The sequence below is a fragment of the Salmo salar genome, chromosome 16 (genome assembly GCF_965601325.2).
Source record: "Salmo salar chromosome 16, fSalSal1, whole genome shotgun sequence".
Taxonomy (NCBI): domain Eukaryota; kingdom Metazoa; phylum Chordata; class Actinopteri; order Salmoniformes; family Salmonidae; genus Salmo; species Salmo salar.
Genome location: NC_138306.1, coordinates 90,346,672 through 90,370,059, shown reverse-complemented (window position 1 = coordinate 90,370,059; position 23,388 = coordinate 90,346,672). Strand labels below are relative to the sequence as shown.

Here is a 23,388-nt window from a genome sequence, read left to right as displayed (position 1 = left end):
AATGGTTCTTATGGTTGTATTCAGTTCTTCATATTAGATCTGACAGTATGAATGGTTCTTATGGTTGTATTCAGTTCTTCATATTAGATCTGACAGTATGAATGGTTCTTATGGTTGTATTCAGTTCTTCATATTAGATCTGACAGTATGAATGGTTCTTATGGTTGTATTCAGTTCTTCATATTAGATCTGACAGTATGAATGGTTCTTATGGTTGTATTCAGTTCTTCATATTAGATCTGACAGTATGAATGGTTCTTATGGTTGTATTCAGTTCTTCATATTAGATCTGACAGTATGAATGGTTCTTATGGTTGTATTCAGTTCTTCATATTAGATCTGACAGTATGAATGGTTCTTATGGTTGTATTCAGTTCTTCATATTAGATCTGACAGTATGAATGGTTCTTATGGTTGTATTCAGTTCTTCATATTAGATCTGACAGTATGAATGGTTCTTATGGGCTGAGTGCCTGTAGTGTTTTGGTATGACTACAGTCAGGAGTTCTCTCTGACCCTGTGATGTCACCAGCACATTAAGTACATTCATCTTAAAATAGCCAGGTGAGACAACCACATATCACAGTAAATACATTTCTCCTCAATTAGTCAGTGTTAGTAGGACAAGTGTCACATTATTATTATTATTATTTAGCATATATATATGGCGGTCATCATCATTAATCAAGTCGACTATACTGGCAAATCCTTTTTAATCTTTGTCATATGAAGAGAAATAATGAGAAATTATAGATAAAATGTATCGGTGCTCATCGGCCATTTGACATAAACATTACACAACAAGTTGGAAATTGCAAATTCAACAATGAGTGGTTTGGAAGGAATCAGTGGCTAACTGCAAGCATTGCAAAGCGATCACTAGAGTTCCCAGTTGTCTTGAAAGCACCATAAATCCAGAGAATGCCAGACTGATGACAAAGTTTGATGACAAAATATGTCCACGAAGGACCACTGCTCCACCTTCCTGTTCAAGTGAGCACAGCACAAGGTGAGTCCAAAAATGTCTTGTATGCTGCTGCATAAATTATGTAATATGCCAGGTAGATATGAATACTGTAGCTAAGAAAGTAATACTAAGTGTATGTTGTGTAGGAAGATGTTAGTGCCTCACCCTAATAATTTGGTCTATTTTCACCTCTTAATTTTGCCTACTGTTCTGACTTGGTGGTTCACATGTAGCCTATAACCTGTTTTTGAGAAATGTAATAATTGAATATTGTAAGAATTTTCATTGTCTGCTTATATGCCCTTTTATTTATCCTATGGTTCTGACTTGGCGTACAGTAAGAACGGCCCATGTTCTGAATTCTGTCGCTGTACATTTCAAAAGGGCTGAACAAACAGTTATATTGACAACGTCCGTCCTAGCTCACTCATTAATGTCTTAATCGAAATTACGGATTGCCTCTTATCCGCTTATCGTCCCCTTATGCCATAGGTTGTACATCTCAATTGTCAGTAGAAAGCACATTTGTTTAAGTAAGTCAGCCATGTTATTTTACTTTCAACTCGCTCAGCTCACTGTTACATTACAGCGCCACCAAATTCCATTTATTAAGTAACCATCTGTCTTATAAAACCGTAACATTTACATTTACGTCATTTAGCAGACGCTCTTATCCAGAGCGACTTACAAATTGGTGCATTCACCTTATGATATCCAGTGGAACAACCACTTTACAAGAGTACATCTATATCTTTTTTTGGGGGGGGGGGGTTAGAAGGATTACTTTATCCTATCCCAGGTATTCCTTAAAGAGGTGGGGTTTCAGGTGTCTCCGGAAGGTGGTGATGGACTCCGCTGTCCTGGCGTCGTGAGGGAGCTTGTTCCACCATTGGGGTGCCAGAGCAGCGAACAGTTTTGACTGGGCTGAGCGGGAACTGTGCTTCCGCAGAAGTAGGGAGGCGAGCAGGCCAGAGGTGGATGAACGCAGTGCCCTTGTTTGGGTGTAGGGCCTGATCAGAGCCTGAAGGTACGGAGGTGCCGTTCCCCTCACAGCTCCGTAGGCAAGCACCATGGTCTTGTAGCAGACGCGAGCTTCAACTGGAAGCCAGTGGAGTGTGCGGAGGAGCGGGGTGACGTGAGAGAACTTGGGAAGGTTGAACACCAGACGGGCTGCGGCATTCTGGATGAGTTGTAGGGGTTTAATGGCACAGGCAGGGAGCCCCGCCAACAGCGAGTTGCAGTAATCCAGACGGAAGATGACAAGTGCCTGGATTAGGACCTGCGCCGCCTCCTGTGTGAGGCAGGGTCGTACTCTGCGAATGTTGTAGAGCATGAACCCAGGGGCGAAAATCTGATATCCACTTTGGAGGGGACAATTACATGAAATTTTCTCAAGTGCAATTCCTGAGGGGGACACCAAAAGTAGTGCTGTAACACATAGCCTACATTGTAATATGGTAAATGTATATTGAGGAACCAAAAAAATAAGGTGTTTGCCGTGGTACCCAAAACTACACAACTAATCACAACAGCAATACCATTGCCTTTAACAAATCTTAGTTCAGTCACCAGTTTAAGTTTAGAGTGGGGGTATCCATGGCATTTTCCAATTATGTTCCTATTTTACAAGTCAAAAAAATTGTTGCCAAACAAAGACTCAACAAACTTACCTGAGACTCCCTGTCTCTGCCAGTCTGTCCCTGCATATCTGTCCCCAACTCTGCTGTCTGTGTGCCATCTGTTGCCTGCTCTGCCTAATGACATCATTGTGAAACATTTCCATTAGAATTTCATTTCTTTCTTATGAACATTTTATCAACTAGTCTTTGAGATATTAGGCTACTAGGGTTCTTACTATGCGTTTTGGTGTATTGAAAAATACTCTGATGTCCGTCTTTTATTTTTCTGCCATTTTTCTACCTGGCTGGCTGGCTGGCTACACACACACACACACACAGTGTGTAGGAGATGGGCTTCTATCATCTTCAATCATTCTATTTGGGCTTCGATCTAAAAGGTAGCTAGCAAATGTGAAACGGATTAAAATGACAAGAGTTGACAGCTGTATGAGTTCACCATTTACACAACATATGCTGCAACCTTTTGTAATTTTAATAGTTTGTTTCATATTGGCTGGCTTCCAACAATAGCTGAATTTGCAAAGCTAGCGAGCACCAATTCAGTTTCAGTGGTGTTTGCTATAATCTTTGCTACCCGGGTTAAATAAAATAAATAAATAAAAGTTCCCTTGCGACAATTTAGCTTTTGCAACGAGACCATTAAATATATTTAAGACAATGGTAGAAGAGAGTGTAGTTCTGTTCAGTTTGGACTTCAGTTTATCGCTAACCTTATCACAGGGACTTTGAAGCACTAACTTACATCATCTGCATGCTGATCTCTGAATAAATTGACGATAGCAAAGATTCCATCTTTGACGAGGCCACATAAATGGAATAGGTACTAGCTAGCTTAATAGTTCATATTTGCGCGCTAGCTCTGCATATTCAGCTAGTGTGTGTGCGCGATTGACTGGATTAACCTCACGTCAGTTACGTTCATTGAGTGCCTTTCAGACAGTGGCTACGACCCCTCTGTTACCTTGCCAGTGGATCAAACCATTGTGAGGAAAAGGGTGGGGGGGTCGCAATCTTTTGAAACTTAAAAACGCGCTATTAAGTGTCTATAATCAGCACAATTGCTTTCATTGCGTATTATTGATATTATTTAAATTACATAGTTATGTTTCAGTGATATATTGGGGGGGACAAATCATATTTTTCCCAGGATGGGGGGGTCGTGTGTCCCCCGTCCCCCCCGGGATTTCCGCCCCTGCATGAACCTACAGGATCGGGTCACCGACTTGATGTTAGTCCCGGATTTATATTTACTATGTTACCTCTAGTCTATGAGACGAGGCTGCACCTTGACCTACATTATGCACATGCAGGTCAAGAGGTGTGTTTTCCCTTCAACATCTGCATGTGGCATAAACTCACCCACCTCACAGCATGAATCTAAAATGGTTGACTTTGGCTGTGAGTGATGGGAAAAAATCATACTAAGGCAATTACTTTAATAATTCAATGGATGTTTTGTTTACAAACTTGATGAGTAAATTGTCTTGTTTAAAAACAAATGTGACTTCTCTATGGGGCCGTCAATGGGAATTGGGCCGTGCTTCAGCTGAACTGCAGTACCGAACATGCCCTCAGCACAGTGGAAAGCATGCTTATAGACTGGAAGCCTGGCCCCTTGATCCAAGAAGGGTGTAATTGCAGACCGCAATTAGGGGTGTTCTCTGATATTGGGTGTTTCATCATATCAAGTTTACACCAATTGATGCTCCCCATTGGTCCGTGGCCGTTTCTTTTGCTTTGGGACAACAGTTGTTGACTACTGTAGCATTGTAGCTAAACATCACCCTAACCCGTTTCCTAACCTTAACCTCAGTCTCCTACCTGCCACGTTAGTTATCATAACCTGCCACGTTAGTTAACCAAACCTGCATGGTAAACAAGTCCCTAACCCTCACCATTTTCCTAACCTTAACCTCAGTCTCCTACCTGCCACGTTAATTATCCTAACCTACCACTTTAATTATCCTAACCTGCCATTTTAATTATCCTAACCTGCCATTTTAATTATCCTAACCTGTTATGTATGCTATGTGCCTAGTTAAATAATAGTCTCCATCAGTTTCATAACACCGGAACTGACCAATGGCATGTATCATTTTTTATTATATCAGGGAACATCCACATCAAGAAACTGTACAGCAGTTCTCCTACTGGGAGGCGCGGGAAATAGTTTAAAGAGCGATTGGTGCTGAGGAAGCTATGGCAGTGGGTGACCCGCAGCCGGTTGAGATTCATAATGTAATTTACCAGTTGAAGGATACCGATTGTAAAGATTAATTGTACGTGCAGCTGAAAGGTTTTTGGGAGTTCAGGAATGAACATTGGAAGCATTGCAGGCAGTGGTGGAAAAAGTACCCAATTGTCATACTTGACTAAAAGTAAAGATACTTGAGTCCTTTCCTATCAAGGTAAAAGTGAAAGCCACCCAGTAAAATACTACTTGTGTAAAAGTCTAAAAGTATTTCGTTTAACATGTATCAAACGTAAATGTAATTGTTAAAATATACTTAAGTATCAAAAGTAAAAGTATAAATCATTTCAACTTCATTATATTAAGCAAACCAGACAGCACGATGTACGGATGTGATTTGAATAGGACTGTGACTGAAGATGTTCCTCCCTACGAGGCCCATGAGACTGTGTAGGGATGTGATTTGAATAGGACTGTGACTGAAGATGTTCCTCCCTACGAGGCCCATGAGACTGTGTAGGGATGTGATTTGAATAGGACTGTGACTGAAGATGTTCCTCCCTACGAGGCCATGAGACTGTGTAGGGATGTGATTTGAATAGGACTGTGACTGAAGATGTTCCTCCCTACGAGGCCATGAGACTGTGAAGGGATGTAATTTGAATAGGACTGTGACTGAAGATGTTCCTCCCTACGAGGCCCATGAGACTGTGTAGGGATGTGATTTGAATAGGACTGTGACTGAAGTAGTGGGATGTTATTTATCTATTTTTGTATTTTGTTTTGATGTCGTTGTCCCCCCTCCCTTTATCCACAATGGACATGTATTTGTTTCTACAGTTTACTAACCGTACAGTAGGTGGCGGCAGACACGTTATATTTGTGTAAATGTCAGTATACCAGAGAAGAAGATGACGCTGTTGTATTGTCGTTGTGGGGAACAGGAAGTTCCGGGTAGAAAACGACAGAACTGTGCTGTTATGTCGATAGGGGTTGTGTCCGTTTCAAATGTATTATTGTAGGTATGTAAAAGCACGTTTAAACTTTCTAATGTCGGAAGAAAATATAATATGCTAGGTAACAAATCTGTCAAGGTATTATCACGTTTGGTAAAGGTTTTAATTGTGTTATTTTGGGTTCAAACCGAGGGAGTGAAGAACGTGATTAAAAACGATTTTACAAGTCACGCAGCTTGACTTTGGTCTTGTCTGAACATAAACTCATTTGATAAAGAGTACACTTATTTGAGTTCGTTTTTACATGTTCTTGGTTGTGTGTAAAATGTTTATGAGCTGGTAAATAGCCATCCTGATCTCGCGAGTTTACATACACTGTTTCGTTAATGTAAGCTCGCGATATCAGGATGGTTCGGACGAGGCTTGTTTAATGGCGGCGGCAACGGTTTCGGTCGTCTTTCTAGGAGTTTGCTCGTGGTGAAATGGCCATATGAGGCTGTGTGATGGAGTGTCAAAGTAGAGGGAAGCTAACTGAAGTTATCCATCACCATTTGGAGAGAGAGGCCAACTGCATGGAATGGCGTCGATTAATGCAGATGAATCAGAGCACGTGTCAAACTCATTCCATGGAGGACCAAGTGTCTGCGGGTTTTCTCTCCACCTTTGTACTTGATTAATGAATTAAGGTACACTAATTAGAAAGGAACTCCCCTCACCTCATTGTCTAGGTTTTAATTGAAAGGAAAAAACTAAAACCTGCGGAGACTCGGCCCTCAATGGAATGAGTTTGACACCCCTGAAACAATGGAAATGGAGAGAGAGTTTGAGAAGCAACAGCTGTGCTGGAATGCGATCAATGTGGGGGACAGTTCTGATATGGAGCAGGAGGATGAGGGCCTAGAATGTGAATGGTCTGTAGTGGAAAGACATAGGAAGAACAGAGATAATGATACTGGAAGCAGTGGTGCATGTAGTATAGAAACACTAAAGAGGTCCAAGGTAGGGAGCTAGAGTAATAATGTGTCACAGTTCAAAGTTGGGATGGTGTTTGAGGAGACCACAGGGCTTCATTTACACCCTATCTGATTAACCAAGGCCATAAAGAGAGGTGAAGTTAAACTGGGCCGCATCCGTGTAAATGAGAACTTGTTCTGAACTAGCCTACCTGGTTAAATAAAGGTGAAATAAAAAATTGAAAATGGTAGATTGTTAATATCTTCTGCTAGTCAGGTTCATCAAGGGAAGATTCTTCAATTGGAAAATCATAATGGGACGAAGCTCAGAAGCCGTGCTAAATTGAAGGGAGTAATCTCTGAGGTCCCAATATCTATGTTCATGGATAATATTGTTAAAGAACATGTGAAGGGAGACAGAGTGGTTGAAGCCTAAAGGTTGATCAGTAGGAAAGGGGGTTAAAGAAGTGAAAGCTTATCAGTGCTGTTGAGGTTTGAGAAGGTTTTGTCTTGAAAAATACAGAATAGGATTCCTTGGCTTCAATGTCAGAGAATTTGACCCAGCCTCATCAATGAAATGTATTTATAAAGCCCTTCTTACATCAGCTGATGTCACAGAGTGCTGTACAGAAACCCAGCCTAAAACCCCAAACAGCAAGCAATCTGCATTGCTTGCTGTTTGGTGTTTTAGGCTGAGTTTCTGTGTAGAAGCACAGTGGCTAGGAAAAACACCCTAGAAAGGCCAGAACCTAGGAAGGAACCTTGAGAGGAACCAGGCTATGAGGGGTGGCCAGTCCTCTTCTGGCTGTGCACATTATAGTCATTTAGCAGACGCTCTTATCCAGAGCGACTTACAGTAGTGAATGCATACATTTTCATTTCAATCAAATTTCAAATCAAATTTATTTATTATTTTTTATTTTTTTTATTTATTATTATTTATTTTTTAAATGTAGTAAGAGGACCTACTGTCATACTGATGGAGCTTCCATGGTTGGTCCTGTAGTAAGAGGACCTACTGTCAGACTGATGGAGCTTCCATGGTTGGTCCTGTAGTAAGAGGACCTACTGTCAGACTGATGGAGCTTCCATGGTTGGTGCTGTAGTAAGAGGACCTACTGTCATACTGATGGAGCTTCCATGGTTGGTCCTGTAGTAAGAGGACCTACTGTCAGACTGATGGAGCTTCCATGGTTGGTCCCGTAGTAAGATGACCTACTGTCAGACTGATGGAGCTTCCATGGTTGGTCCCGTAGTAAGATGACCTACTGTCAGACTGATGGAGCTTCCATGGTTGGTCCCGTAGTAAGAGGACCTACTGTCAGACTGATGGAGCTTCCATGGTTGGTCCTGTAGTAAGAGGACCTACTGTCAGACTGATGGAGCTTCCATGGTTGGTCCTGTAGTAAGAGGACCTACTGTGCCCATAAATGTGCTGTGACAAAGGATACTTTAATAGTGAATACAATTTACTTCATAGCATTCTTTGTTAAGCTTATTAACATCTTGGATTGTGTAAAGCAGAAATACCAGGTTTTAAGTTATCATGTAAACTGCAGCAGAGTTGTTGGTGGTAACAGATGTTATTGTTGGCATGGTTTTTGATAAGCTGGATAACCTAAGGGTGGATTGTCTCAGCATGATATAAAGCCCAATGTTTGCAAACACAGAAAGGGATCTATTGATAAAGTTTATTGGGGGGGTGGGGTCGTAGAAGTTAATAGGGATTTCTTGGTTTATTTTCTTAGTACAGAATTAGACAGACATGAACCTTAAACGTTTGTTTGTGGACCACCATGATACCATAGGAGGTCTGCATCAACGGACTTCAGTGCAGGTAGTGCCTCATCAGAGAGAGAACATTTCAGTTGCACTACAGTTTTGAAGCTGAATGTAATGATTATCAGTTCTTTACATGTGTACTAATATTCAGACACATTCAGTTGTTTCTATATTTATCTATAGTTCAGGGTTTTCACACGGGGCTTAAAGTAAATAAATATTAGTGCCTGAAAAAGTCCTTGAATTTGACTTGCCACTGTACGACCCCTGATCATTCTTACTATGGTGTGAATGGGAAATACAATTGTTTTATGTGAGTGAAATAATACAGTGAAGACAAGGTTATTCAGGAAAATAGTACATAGTGCTGCCTAAAACATACTGCAACCTTGTACTAAATGGTTTTTGAGTCATTTATGTGAATCTAGGAAATCTACTATAGATTAAGTGCACTTATGTTGTACAATTTAAAATGTGTACTTTGTTTCTAATGTGAATGAATGTTTTGTCAGGGATTAGCTACCTGATCTACTGAAATGAGTTAATTGAACAAGAAAAAAGATAAAATATTTTTACAAAATAAAGTGCCAGAACTGTCAAGTAAATAACTTTTGTGTCCGTTTGTCTTTATTACTTCAGGCCGACTCAGAATAATTCTGAGGCCGGTAACATCAACAGTGAGGACAAACCCAGCCTGCCTCTCTCCTTCCACACTGAGTCCAAACCTACAGTCACTGGGTTGTGATTGTGACAGTGGAGCCCAGTTTGCACTGCAGGATCCAGAGATGGCATCAGTGAAGCTGGAAGACTGCAGTCAAACACTGGAGCTGAATGTCAACATTAAAGATGAAGAAGAGGAGGAGAAGATCAGGACAACTGTTAATAATGGTAAGAGCTGGTTCTATCTATAAGTTATCTTCATAAATTAGACCTCCATAAATTATGACCCAGTCTACTGCTAGGTTGAATTATGTAATTCTGACATCACACATCCCTGAACCACTCAAGACTTCACAGCGAAGCAACATTTTTTAAAACTTGTAACGCCTGCATATGCCCACACATTGTCTCAAGAACGTTGGAAATGTTTAATACCCTCAATCAGTTAGTTAGGCATACCTCATTTCAAAATAGGCCATGACATCATCACTGTCAATATTGAATTATAATTCTTAATGTTTTACCAGTGAAATGACCAAGCTGCGTCTGCATGCCAATCGTTTGATCTCAATCAATTTCATGGGAATATGCATTTAAATCTTCTTCAATTACTGTTTGGTGAGCAAATTAGAGAAGATGGTATTAAATTATATATACTTCCTGTATTTTGTTTTAATCAAAGCACATTCTGCCTAATGGCGCGCGTTGTTGAGTTTGGGACGATTCAGCAAACCATCCTAAAATCTCGTAAGAAATTAGGTGTTGTTTTTGTTGTAACAGAAATGTTATGCTATGATATTTGGTTATGTGGACTACTAATTAATCACTAGGTGATCGTCCAAGACATTGATATACCTACTAAACAAACACCATTGTGGCGGCTCATCGCTCTTGCAGCACTACACCCCTGCAGTCTGCTGCACCGAACTAGCGATTGATGCTGACCTGGCCTACTCTTTTGCCTCGCGCAACATTTGGTAACGAGAGAACATGTTTGGCTGTTTTTATGAAAATCTGGGGATATTTGGCCAAGGAAACATTTCTGGTTGGTCTCAAGGAATGTCACACAGGGAGACTTTTTAAAAATAACATGTGAAGTAGCAGCTAATGCTCATGGAGATCCTAACAATTATTATTATTATTAACCTTTATTTAACTAGGCAACTCAGTTAACAACAAATTATTATTTACAATGACGGCCTACACCGGCCAAACATGGACGACGCTTGGCCAACTTTGCGCCGCCCTATGGGACTCCCAATCACGGCCAGTTGTGATACAGCCTGGAATCTAACCAGGGTGTCTGTAGTGACGCCTCTAGCACTGAGATGCAGTGCCTTGGACCGCTTCGCCACTCGGAAGCTCATAAGTTTGATGAAATTCCATTATCTTTCAGTCTAATAGGGCTATTTACTTCCTTTTGTTGCTCTTCACCAGCTTCTTGTATGTATATTGTACATAAATATAAACACAACATGCAACAATTTCAACGATTTTACTGAGTTACAGTTCATATAAGGGGCGGCAGGTAGCCTAGTGGTTAGAGCGTTGGGCCAGTAACCGAAAGGTTGCTGGATCGAATCCCTGAGCTGACAAGGTAAAAATCTGTCGTTCTGCCCCTGAACAAGGCAGTTAACCCGCTGTTCCCCGGTAGGCCGTCATTGTCAGTAAGAATTGTTCTTTACTGAGATGCCTAGTTAAATAAAGGTTAAATGTAATTTCAAAAATATATATATATGTATTAAGGACATCAGCCAATTGAAATGAATTAGGCCCTAACCTGCAGATTTCACATGACTGGGCAGGGATGCAGCCATGGGTGGGCCTTGGAAGGCATAGGCCCACCCACTTGGCAGCCAGACCCACCTCAGGTCCTGGGCTGACGTTGTTACACGTAGTCTACGATTGTGAGGCCGGTTGGACGTACTGCCAAATACTCTAATACGACGTTGGAGGCAGCTTATGGTAGAGGAAATAACATTCAATTCTCTGGCAACAGCTCTGGTTGACATTCCTGCAGTCAGCATGCCAATTGCACACTCCCTCAAAACTTGAGTCATCTGTGACATTGTGTTGTGTAACAAAACTGTACATTTTAAAGTGTCCTTTTATTGTCCCCAGCAGAAGGTGCAACTGTGTAATGATTATGCCGTTTAATCAGCTTCTTGATATGCCACACCTGTCAGGTGGATGGATTAACTTGGCAAAGGAGAAATGCTCACTAACAGGGATGTAAACATATTTGTGCACAGAATTTGAGAGAAATAAGCTTTTTGTGTGTGTTGGAAAATTTCATTATTTTTTTTTATTTCAGCTCATGAGACATTTTGCATTTATATATTTTTTTCAGTGTTCTTTTTTTCATTACTGTTCTCTCCATGTTCGGCTGGAATTTAGCCTGAAAAGGATTTTAGAAATATGATTTTGGCCTACGTCTCGTTTTGCGCTGCACAGAGTATCAGATCTCAACAACGATTGGAGAAGTGTTGAACATAACCAGTAGACTACCACATCCTGATGATTTATATCTGATACATATATTTTTAATATTTTTATATATCAAGTTGTAGAAACATCTCAAGGATGATCAATGGAAACAGGATGCACCTGAGCTCAATTCAAAAGTTTGGGGTCACTTAACACCAGTCTCAACGTCAACAGTGAAGAGGCGACTCCGGGATGCTGGCCTTCTAGGCAGTGTTTCAAAAGCCAGTTTTATTGCTTCTTTAGTGAGCACCACAGTTTAAACCTGTGCTAACATAATTGCAAAAGGGTTTTCTAATGATAAACTTGGATTAGCTAACACAACCTAGCCATTGGATCACAGGAGTGATGGTTGCTGATAATGGGCCTCTGTACACCTATGTAGATATTCCATAAAATATCTGCCGTTTCCAGCTACAGTAGTCATTTACAACAATAACAAAGTCTACACTGTATTTCTGATCAATTCAATGTTATTTTAATGGACAAAAAATGTGCTTTACATTCAAAACAAGGACATTTCTATGTGACCCCAAACTTTTGAACAGTAGTGTATATTTAATATGTTTTATATATCAAGTTGTAGAAACATCTCAAGGATGGTCAATGGAAACAGGATGCATCTGAACTCAATTTTGAGTCTCTCGTTTTTCTGTTTTTTTTTGTTTTTTTTATAAATTAGCTAAAATGTATAAACCTGTTTTCGCTTTGTCATTATGGGGTATTGTGTGTAGATTGTTGAGGATATTTTTTAATTTAATTTTAGAATAAGGCTAACAAAATAATAACAAAATGTGGAAAAAGTCAAGGGGTCTGAATACTTTCCGAGGGCACTGTCAGACCCCTTCCCATTTTTCCCATTTTGGTACGTTACAGCCTTAATGTAAAATTTATTACATGTTTTTCCTCGTCAATCTACACACACTAACCCATAATGACAAGGCGAAAACAGGTTTAGAAATTTTCGGACCTCAGACTGGAGTGAAGGTTCACCTTCCAACAGGACACCGACCCTAAGCACACAGCCAAGACAACGTGGAGTGGCTTCGGTACAAGTCTCTGAATGTCATTGAGTGGCCCAGCCAGAGCCCGGACTTGAACCCGATCTAACATCTCTGGAGAGACCTGAAAATAGCTGTGCAGCGACGCTCCCCATCCAACCTGGCAGAGCTTGAGAGGATCTGCAGAGAAGAATGGGAGAAACTCCCCAAATACAAGTGTGCCAAGCTTGTAGCTTCATACCCAACAAGACTCAAGGCTGTCATCGCTGCCAAAGGTGCTTCAACTAACTATTGTGTAAAGGGTCTGAATACTTACGTAAATGTAATATTTCAGTTATTTCTAAAAAACAGTTTTTTCCCTTGTCATTATGGGTATTGTGTGTAGATTGATGAGGAAAAAATAACAATTTAATCAATTTTAGAATAAGACTGTAATGTAAGAAAATGTGGAAAAAGTCAAGGGGTCTGAATACTTTTTGAATGCATTGTAGACGTTATTTCATGCTACTAAGACTTGTATGGATGACACCAGTATTGCCAGCATTTGTTTTATTCACTGGGTTATCTGGAGTGCTCAGAGTGTAGACTAAAGAAGTGAAGTAGACAAACTGACAGTGTTTTAAAGTTCTATGAAATGAGTCTGTGTCGTTACTAACCCTTTGTCACGAGAATTTCTATCCCAATGTTCTAACTGAACTATTTTATAACTCCATCTGTATCTTAGAGGTTGTAAGGCTCTAAGTTTTAATAAACAGATGGAGTCCCAGCATACACATGATCAGTTCTTTATTCAGAGAGCTCTGCCCTCTCAAGTTCAGAGCCCATCTTTTATACACACATCAGTCGAGAACCCCACCCCCGCTTTAGGCGGGCTGTATTGTTCCACTGTACACATACATTGTTTATCATATTCTGCAACATGTTTCATAATTTTCTTTAAGCCTAACAGTTTCTCTACTCCACGGGTGGGGACAGAATGTCCTGTAAGGGACATCATGTTCTAATTCTATCCTGCCTACGTTGCACACATGATCAACTTATAGTCTTATGTGTCTAATGGATTTCACACACAGTGATACAGTTTCAGTGTGAAATATCTTAGTCATTACTTTAAACATACAAATTCTTCTATCAATCCACCCTTTGACTAAATATTACACACAAGATAAATGTATTTACAATACTGGGTTCTCAATGTCGGGGGTTAGTTCTATCACTACTTCCAGTTATAGCTCTTCATTTTCAAGATTTTCACTATAACCTTCACACGTCAGAACTAAGGAAAGTTTTATCCAATTGCAGATCATCAGGATCGAATTGGTCATCATCGTCCACCAGTCCTGGAGGCATGTATTCTTCATTCCATTGGTCTGAGTTAGGAATTGGTCCATACCTCACCATCTGCTGGGTCACAGCATTCTCCAACTCCTTGTTCACCAAGCCTCGGACACAAGGAATAAAACAACAACCACATAATACGAGCATACCCATACAAACAATAGCAGCCCCCAAGATGGTAGCTACTATGGTTTTCCATTTGCCAAACATTTCATCAAACCACCCTGTCACAGATGTGTTCACCCCTGAGTTCTCAGCCCATTCATCACTTAAAGCAGTCAACCCTGCTAGTGCCTTCGTGACACTTCCATCTGGTGCTGTATTATTTGGAATGAAAGTACAGCAATGAACACCCACCATTCTACATACCCCGCCCTTTTCTGCCAGTAACATATCGAGAGCCAGCCTATTTTGCCAAGTCATGAGGGAGGTGGCGGATAGCTGAGTTGAGATTCCCCTCACCGCATCTCTAGTCTGGTTAACAAATCGTTGTTGATTATAATATATATAATTGATCCAATCCACATTTTTGTTTATCGTCACCCACCAAAAGAACATGGTGGTAAAGCCTTCACCTATTTGATTCATAGCTTTGTATTCAGAAGAACATTTACTTCTTAGCAATGGTGGGGACGTAGTATAATTGGTGTCGGGAGGTGGTGGATCTGGATGTATCAGGAAAATTACCAAGACTATGATGTAGCTCAGGGTCCCCCACATTCCCCAAAACCGCCAAGCCCACCATACATCCCCTGGGGATGCCAATAGCATCCATCTAGACAGGGCTACTCCCATCCTGGTCAAAACTCCTCCTGTGCCTACTTTGGCCTCATATAACTGGCATCTGATGACTAATTCTAACTGGTTGGACCAATAACACCGGGGCACAAGTACCTACCCACCCTTTTGGTAGTATCTGTCAGAAACGTCCTTTGCTGGTACAAGCCCACCATACATCCGTTATAGGGGCTGTGAGGTTCAGAATTTTCTCCTGTGCTTCCGAATCTAAGTCAGTCACATTAACTACCGTTTTACAGCCATTCAAATCACCTACATTCTGCCCCTCTGATTCCTATTTTGTAGGTCACTCGTCCTGGGTCGTTTCTCTTTTAATTCTTAGCAATGGTGGGGACGTAGTATAATTGGTGTCAGGAGGTGGTGGATCTAGATGTATCAGGAAAATTACCAAGACTATGATGCAGCTCAGGGTCCCCCACATTCCCAAAAACCACCAACCCTCTCCTGCCCTTAGTCGATCTGCTAGGATCCACCGCATACCCACACCTCTATGAGTGCACACAGTGATGATGGGTCAGGATAGGGAATCTTCGTTAGGGAGGTAAACCCCGGGCCCTATTGGCACTCGGTTCTGCTCCCTAACTCTGTGTGTTTACACCAGTGTTTGTATGTGTTCCTACCTTTTTTCAGTGGGTAACGTGGACCCAAGTGGCTCTCTCAGCTGTTCTAATGGCAAAGGCGGTTATCAACAAAACCTGGTATGGGCCTTCCCAATGGGGCTGCTTCCAGTCTTTTCTCCTCAGGGACTGGATCCACACCCAGTCTCCTGGTTGGATTGAGTGAATGACCTTCTGTAATTCACCTGTGGGACACAAAAGCTTTGACATACGGGTGGGGTTAACAAATAATCTCATGTGTTCTACTATGGTATGCTCTACTTCTATATTGGCTTATTCTGGTCTCCCCAGTTCGGGCATTCTATATAATCTACTAAACACTTTCTGGAATGGAGACAGTCCATTTTTATCTTGGGTTATCCCAATAGTCATTAATACTATTGATAAGCATTGTACCCAATTTCTACCTGTGCTCATGTGTGTTTTCCTTAACCGTGCTTTAATCGTATCACTCCTGTGTTCAATTAATCCTGCTGATTGGGGGTAATATGAACTGTATTTCTTTTCCTATTTAATGTTCAATTTCTGGCCTATACTATCTTTTACCTGATTAGCAAAAAATGTAATCCATTGTCTAAAGAAATAGATTCTAATAAACCAAATCTAGGGATAACATACAGCATACAGCATGCTTTAGCTACCGTCATCGTGTCTGCCAAGTAAGTTGGGAACGCTTCTACGCATTTAATATATTTATCTATTATTGTTGAACACCACTTCTTTCCCTCACTTCGGGATAGTTCAATGAAGTCCATTTCCAATTGTTGGAATGGATATTCAACCGGGGAATATTCCCCTGGTGGTGCTCTAAGTCTGCCCTGGCGATTGTTCTGCGCACAAATAACTTAACTAGTATGGGCTAGGTGGGACGCTACCGTCCCACCTGCGGGACACAGCCAGTGAAATAGCAGGGCAGCAAATTCAAAACAGCAAAAATATCATAATTCAAATTTCTCAAACATACTACTATTTACACCATTTTAAAGATACACTTCTCCTTAATCGAACCACGTTGTCCGATTTCAAAAAGGCTTTACGGCAAAAGCAAAACATTACATTATGTTAGGACAGTGCCTAAAAAATAAAAGCCACACAGCCATTTTCCAAGCAAGGACAGGCGTCACAAAAACCAGAAATACAGCTAAAATTAAGCACTAACCTTTGATGATCTTCATCAGATGGCACTCATAGGACTTCATGTTACACAATACATGTATGTTTTGCTCGATAAAGTTCATATTTATATCCAAAAACCCCATTTTACATTGGCGCGTAATGTTCAGAAATGCTTTTCCTCCAAAAACTTCCGGTGAATGAGCACATCAATTTATAGAAATACTCATCATAAACGTTGATAAAATATTAAACTGTTCAAAGAATTATAGATAAACATCTCCTTAATGCAACCGCTGTGACAGATTTAAAAAAAGCTTCATGGGGAAAGCACACTTTGCAATAATTTGAGTACAGCATTCAAAAAACAACATCAGGCAATACAGATACCCGCCATTTTGGAGTCATCTAAAATCATAAATAGCATTATAAATATTCACTTACCTTTGATGATCTTCATCAGAATGCACTCCTAGGAATCCCAGGGCCACAATAAATGTTGTTTTGTTTGATAAAGTCCATCTTTTATGTCCTCTTTGTTAGCGCATTCAGTAAGCTACTCCAAATGTAGGAAGCGTGCCGAAAATTTCACGACGAAAAGTCATAATAAGTTATATTTACGTTCGTAGAAACATGTCAAACGATATATAGCATCAAACTTTAGGGCCTTTTTAACATAAAAGTTCAATAATATTCCAACCGGACGATTCAAATGTCTTCAAAAATGTAATGGAACACAGCTACCCCTCACATGAACGCGCGCAATTGAGGCCATGTCATTCTCTCCATCAGACTCCAGGAGGTATTGTTCGCTATCTGTTCACTGCAAAATCCTGAAACAACATTCTAAAGACTGTTGACATCTAGTGGAAGCCTTAGGAAGTGCAAAATGAGCCCTAAGCCACTGTATACTGAATAGGCCCAGTCTTGAAAAACTACAAACCACTTCCTGGTTTGATTTTTTTCTCAGGTTTTTGCCTGCCATATGAGTTCTGTTATACTCACAGACATCATTCAAACAGTTTTAGAAACATCAGAGTGTTTTCTATCCAAATCTACTAATAATATGCATATCCTACGTTCTGAGCCTGAGTAATAGGCAGTTTAATTTGGGCACCTCATTCATCCAAACTACTCAATACTGCTCCCGGTCCCAGAAAGGTTAACATAAACAAAACATTTTTTTAAAGTAGTTATCCCATAGGCCTCAAAGTATTTCCTAACTTGCTCTACAATCCCCCCTGTTGACACATGGCTCTGCTCATGTGTCAATATTGCTGCATATCTAAACAGTGACTTTGGGAAGATTGGTAAATTATCCTTATGTCAGACATTATCTTGTAGGATTGCCCCTTTCTTATTTCACATGTCCAATTCTTTCTGGGGTGTTAGTTCTTAGCTATCCTGTAACAATTCTCTGTCAATTGTCCTATCTTCTGTAAGATTTATCTGTGCTGCTTTGTATGGTTTTAAAGCTGCTTTCTTTGCTTCCTCATCAGCTTTCTGATTTCCCTGACTGACAACATCTGTTCCTTTAGTATGGGCCTCACACTTACATATTGCTATTTTCTTAGGTAACAATACTGCCTCTAATAGGTCTAGAATCAATTTAGCATGTGTGATGGGTTTCCCTGACGTAGTTACCATGCCTCGATTCTTCCATTGTGCTGCGAATATATATATATATATATATGGTATTAAATGCATACGAGCTGTCTGTATAGATAGTAACCTTTTTATCCTTTCCTATTTGGCAGGCTCTGGTCAACACTACTATCTCGGCCTGCTGTACAGAATAATTTCTAGGCAGTGGCTCAGCATCTAAAACCTTAGTTCCTGAAACTACTGCATATCCAGTAGCATTTGTACCATCTGGATTCTTTCATAAAGAATCATCCACAAACATGGTAATTTCTCCGTCTGGCAGAGACAAGTCCATCAGATCGGATCTAAATAATACCACCTCCTCAGTTACTTCAATACAATTGTGTGGTTCCCCATCACTCTCGATAGGCAACAAAGTTGCTGGATTTAGGGTAGTGCATCTCTCGATTGTAACGTTCAGTTGTCCTAACAGGAAAGCTATACACCACAAATATCTCATTAAAAACATATAAAACATTTTTTATTCTAATAATAATAAAACCAAAACGAATGCTAAACATAGCATATGTTTTATCTGTACAAATGAAATCTCTCCTTCGGGAGTCCACTGTATTTTATCTAACAATAACATGGGTTAATCATAAATTAGTCCCATCAATAATTTAATATATGTTGCATAGTGTGGGATCCATTATCTACAGTAATTTGCCATCCCTAAGAACTGCAACATATTTATTTTCATAATTAATTTTAACACTTATAAAATCACTGTTTTTCTATTTCCCTGCCCTGTTGGCTTAAAATATGTCCTAAATACTTAACATAAGTCTACCATAATTAAAACTTATTCTTGGTAACTTTATAATCTTATTCAACAAAAAATATATAATTAAACTATAATATCAATTTTCCAGCCTTGTTGTGTTAAATGTCACCCAAAAATATAATCTACATACAACAACAGCTAACTACCTAAGGGAGAATAAAACTTGGCTAGGTTTCTAAACATTACTTAACCTCTTACATCTAGACGTTCCGCTAGCGGAACACCTGCTCCAATATCCAATGATGGGCGTGGCGCGAAATACAAACTCCTCAAAAGTACAAAAACTTCCATTTTTCAAACATATGACTATTTCACAGCATTTTAAAGACAAGACTCTCCTTTATCTAACCACACTGTCCGATTTCAAAAAGGCTTTACAGCGAAAGCAAAACATTAGATTATGTCAGCAGAGTACCAAGCCAGAAATAATCAGACACCCATTTTTCAAGCTAGCATATAATGTCACAAAAACCCAGAAGACAGATAAATGCAGCACTAACCTTTGATGATCTTCATCAGATGACACACCTAGGACATTATGTTATACAATACATGCATGTTTTGTTCAATCAAGTTCATATTTATATCAAAAAACAGCTTTTTATATTAGCATGTGACGTTCAGAACTAGCATACCCCCCGCAAACTTCCGGAGGAATTTGCTAACATTTTACTAAATTACTCACGATAAACGTTCACAAAAAGCATAACAATTATTTTAAGAATTATAGATACAGAACTCCTCTATGCACTCGATATGTCCGATTTTAAAATAGCTTTTTGGTGAAAGCACATTTTGCAATATTCTAAGTACATAGCCCAGGCATCACGGGCTAGCTATTTAGACACCCGGCAAGTTTAGCACTCACCAATATCAGGTTTACTATTATAAAAGTTTGATTACCTTTTGTTGTCTTCGTCAGAATGCACTCCCAGGACTGCTACTTCAATAACAAATGTTGGTTTGGTCCAAAATAATCCATCGTTATATCCGAATAGCGGCGTTTTGTTCGTGCGTCCCAGACACTATCTGAAATGGTAAATCAGGGTCGCGCGCATGGCGCAATTCGTGACAAAAAAAATCTAAATATTCCATTACCGTACTTCGAAGCATGTCAACCGCTGTTTAAAATCCATTTTTATGCCATTTTTTCTCGTAAAAAAGCGATAATATTCCGACCGGGAATCTCCTTTTAGCTAAACAGAGGAAAGTAAACAGAGCTTTCGGTTGACGCGGGCACGAGCCTGAGTCTCACAGTACTGTAACCAGCCACTACCCAAACGCGCTACTTTGTTTCAGCCAGAGCCTGCAAAGCCACGATTCAGCTTTTTGCCGCCTTCTGAGACCCTATGGCAGCCGTAGGAAGTGTCACGGGACAGCTAAGATCCTCACTCTTCAATAAACAGAGACAAGAAGAACGACACCTTGTCAGACAGGCCACTTCCTGCCTGAAACCTTGTCAGGTTTTTGCCTGCCAAATGAGTTCTGTTATACTCACAGACACCATTCAAACAGTTTTAGAAGTTAAATGATGTAAGACACTTGTATTTTTATGAATGTTTAATATTACGATTTTTGTATTTTGAATTTCGCGCTCTGCAATTTCACCGGAGGTTGTCGTAGGTGTCCCGCTAGCGTTTGGACATGCGCCCAAACAGGTTAACTAGGCAAATAAGAACAAATTCTTATTTTCAATGATGGCGTAGGAACAGTGGGTTAACTGCCTTGTTCAGGGGCAGAACGACAGATTTTTACCTTGTCAGCTCGGGGATTTGATCTTGCAACCTTTCGGTTGCTCTAACCACTAGGCTACCTGTCACCCGGTATGGCCTAGAAGAGGACAGGTCACCGCTCTGGGCCTGGTTCCTCTCTAGGTTTCTTCCTAGGTTCCTGCTTTAAAGGGAATTTTTTGTGGCTACTGTGCTTCTACATCTGTATTGCTTGCTCTTTGGGGATTTTATGCTGGGTTTCTGTTAAGCACTTTGTGACAACTACTGATGTAAAAAGGGCTTCATAAAATACATTTGATTGACATGTATATCACACCAACTGACTCGTTCTTCTGATGTTCACACAGGACACCATGTTGAGACATTCTCTACATCCAGAGAGCAACAGCAGGAAGATCAGAGAGCTAAGACGTCTCATCACTGCCCACATTGTGAAGAGATTTTCCCATTTCTATCAAAGCTAAAAATACACCTAAAAATACACACAGGAGAGAAGCCTTACTCCTGCTCTGACTGTGGAAAATGCTTCACAACATCAATTGATCTAAACGTTCATCAGAGAACACACACAGGAGCGAAGCCTTATTCCTGCTCTGACTGTGGAAAATGTTTTAAAACATCAACTCAGCTAAAAGTTCATCAGAAGACTCACACAGGAGAGAAGCCTTTCTTCTGCCCTGACTGTGGAACTAGTTTCTCTCAACTTTCCAACTTAAAATCACATGAACGTATACATACAGGAGAGAAGCCTTACTCCTGCTCTGACTGTGTAAAATATTTCAAAACATCAACTGAGCTAAAAATTCATCAGAGAACACACACAGGAGAGAAGCCATACTCCTGCTCTGACTGTGGAAAATGTTTTAAAACATCAAATGAGCTAAAGGTTCATCAGAGAACACATACAGGAGAGAAGCCTTTCTTCTGCCCTGACTGTGGAACTAGTTTCTCTAAACTTTACCACTTAAAAAGACATGAACGTATTCATACAGGGGAGAAGCCATACTCCTGCTCTGACTGTGGAAAATGTTTTAAAACATCAAATGAGCTAAAAGTTCATCAGAGAACACACACGGGAGAGAAGCCATACTCCTGCTCTGACTGTGGAAAATGCTTCACAACATCAACTGATCTAAAAGTTCATCAGAGAACACACACAGGAGAGAAGCCTTTCTTCTGCCCTGACTGTGGAACTAATTTCTCTCAACTTTCCAACTTAAAATCACATGAACGTATACATACAGGAGAGAAGCCATACTCCTGCTCTGACTGTGTAAAATATTTCAAAACATCAACTGAGCTAAAAGTTCATCAGAGAACACACACAGGAGAGAAGCCATACTCCTGCTCTGACTGTGGAAAATGTTTTAAAACATCAAATGAGCTAAAGGTTCATCAGAGAACACATACAGGAGAGAAGCCTTTCTTCTGCCCTGACTGTGGAACTAGTTTCTCTAAACGTTACCACTTAAAATCACATGAACTAATACATACAGGGGAGAGGCCATACTCCTGCTCTGACTGTGGAAAATGTTTTAAAACATCAAATGAGCTAAAGGTTCATCAGAGAACACACACAGGAGAGAAGCCTTATGTCTGCTCTGACTGTGGAACTAGTTTCTCTCAACTTTCCAACTTAAAATCACATGGACGTATTCATACTGGAGAGAAGCCATACTCCTGCTCTGACTGTGGAAAATGTTTTAAAACATCAAATGAGCTAAAAGTTCATCAGAGAACACACACTGGAGAGAAGCCATACTCCTGCTCTGACTGTGGAAAATACTTCAAAACATCAGCTGAGCTAAAAGCTCATCAGAGAACACACACAGGAGAGAAGCCGTATTCCTGCTCTGACTGTGGAAGATGTTTAAAAACATCAAATGAGCTAAAAGTTCATCAGAGAACACACACAGGAGAGAAGCCTTATGTCTGCTCTGACTGTGGAAAATGCTTCACAACATCAACTCATCTAAAAGTTCATAAGAGAACACACACAGGAGAAAAGCCTTACTCCTGTTCTGACTGTGGAAAATGTTTTAAAACATCAAGTGATCTAAAAGTTCACCAGAGAACACACACAGGAGAGAAGCCTTTCTTCTGCCCTGACTGTGTAAAATGTTTTAAAACATCAACTCATCTAAAAGTTCATAAGAGAACACACACAGGAGAAAAGCCTTACTCCTGTTCTGACTGTGGGGTGAGTTTCTCTCGACTGGATACCTTAAAAACACATCAACATATACATGAGAGAAGCCGTACTCCTACTCTGCCTGTGTAAAATGCTTCAAAACAGCAACTGAGCTAAAAGTTCATCAGAGAACACACGAATGAGAGAAGCCTGCTTATTTTGCTCTGACTTTTGGGTGAGTTTCTCTCACCATAGCTACTTAACACAACAATGTGTACACACAGGGGAGAAGCCTTACTCCTGCTCTGTGGAGTCGTGCGCGTGTAAGTCAAACGTCTAGCCAAAGGCTGCGTGTTTGAATCTCATCAAGGAGGACTTTAGCATTTTAGCTAATTAGCAACTTTGCAACTACTGACTACTTTTTAGCTATGTTAGCATGTTAGCTTAGCATGCAACTACTTAGCATATTAGCTTACCTTTCCCCTAAACCCATTTAACTCTACCTTAAACCCCTCACCCCTAACCTAGCTAACGTTAGCAACAACAAATTGGAATTCGTAACATATCATACATATTACAAGTTCGTAACATATTGT

The 23,388-nt window shown here is 40.2% G+C and overlaps 1 pseudogene across 1 annotated transcript; it reads left to right on the top strand.

The window, feature by feature from the left end:
- Positions 1 to 5,708: 5,708 nt before the first annotated feature.
- LOC123727742 (uncharacterized) lies at positions 5,709 to 22,925 on the top strand (annotated as a pseudogene). The gene is made up of 3 exons (XR_014380784.1): positions 5,709 to 5,820; positions 9,129 to 9,377; positions 21,009 to 22,925. The product of XR_014380784.1 is annotated as an uncharacterized LOC123727742 (transcript).
- Positions 22,926 to 23,388: the final 463 nt, after the last annotated feature.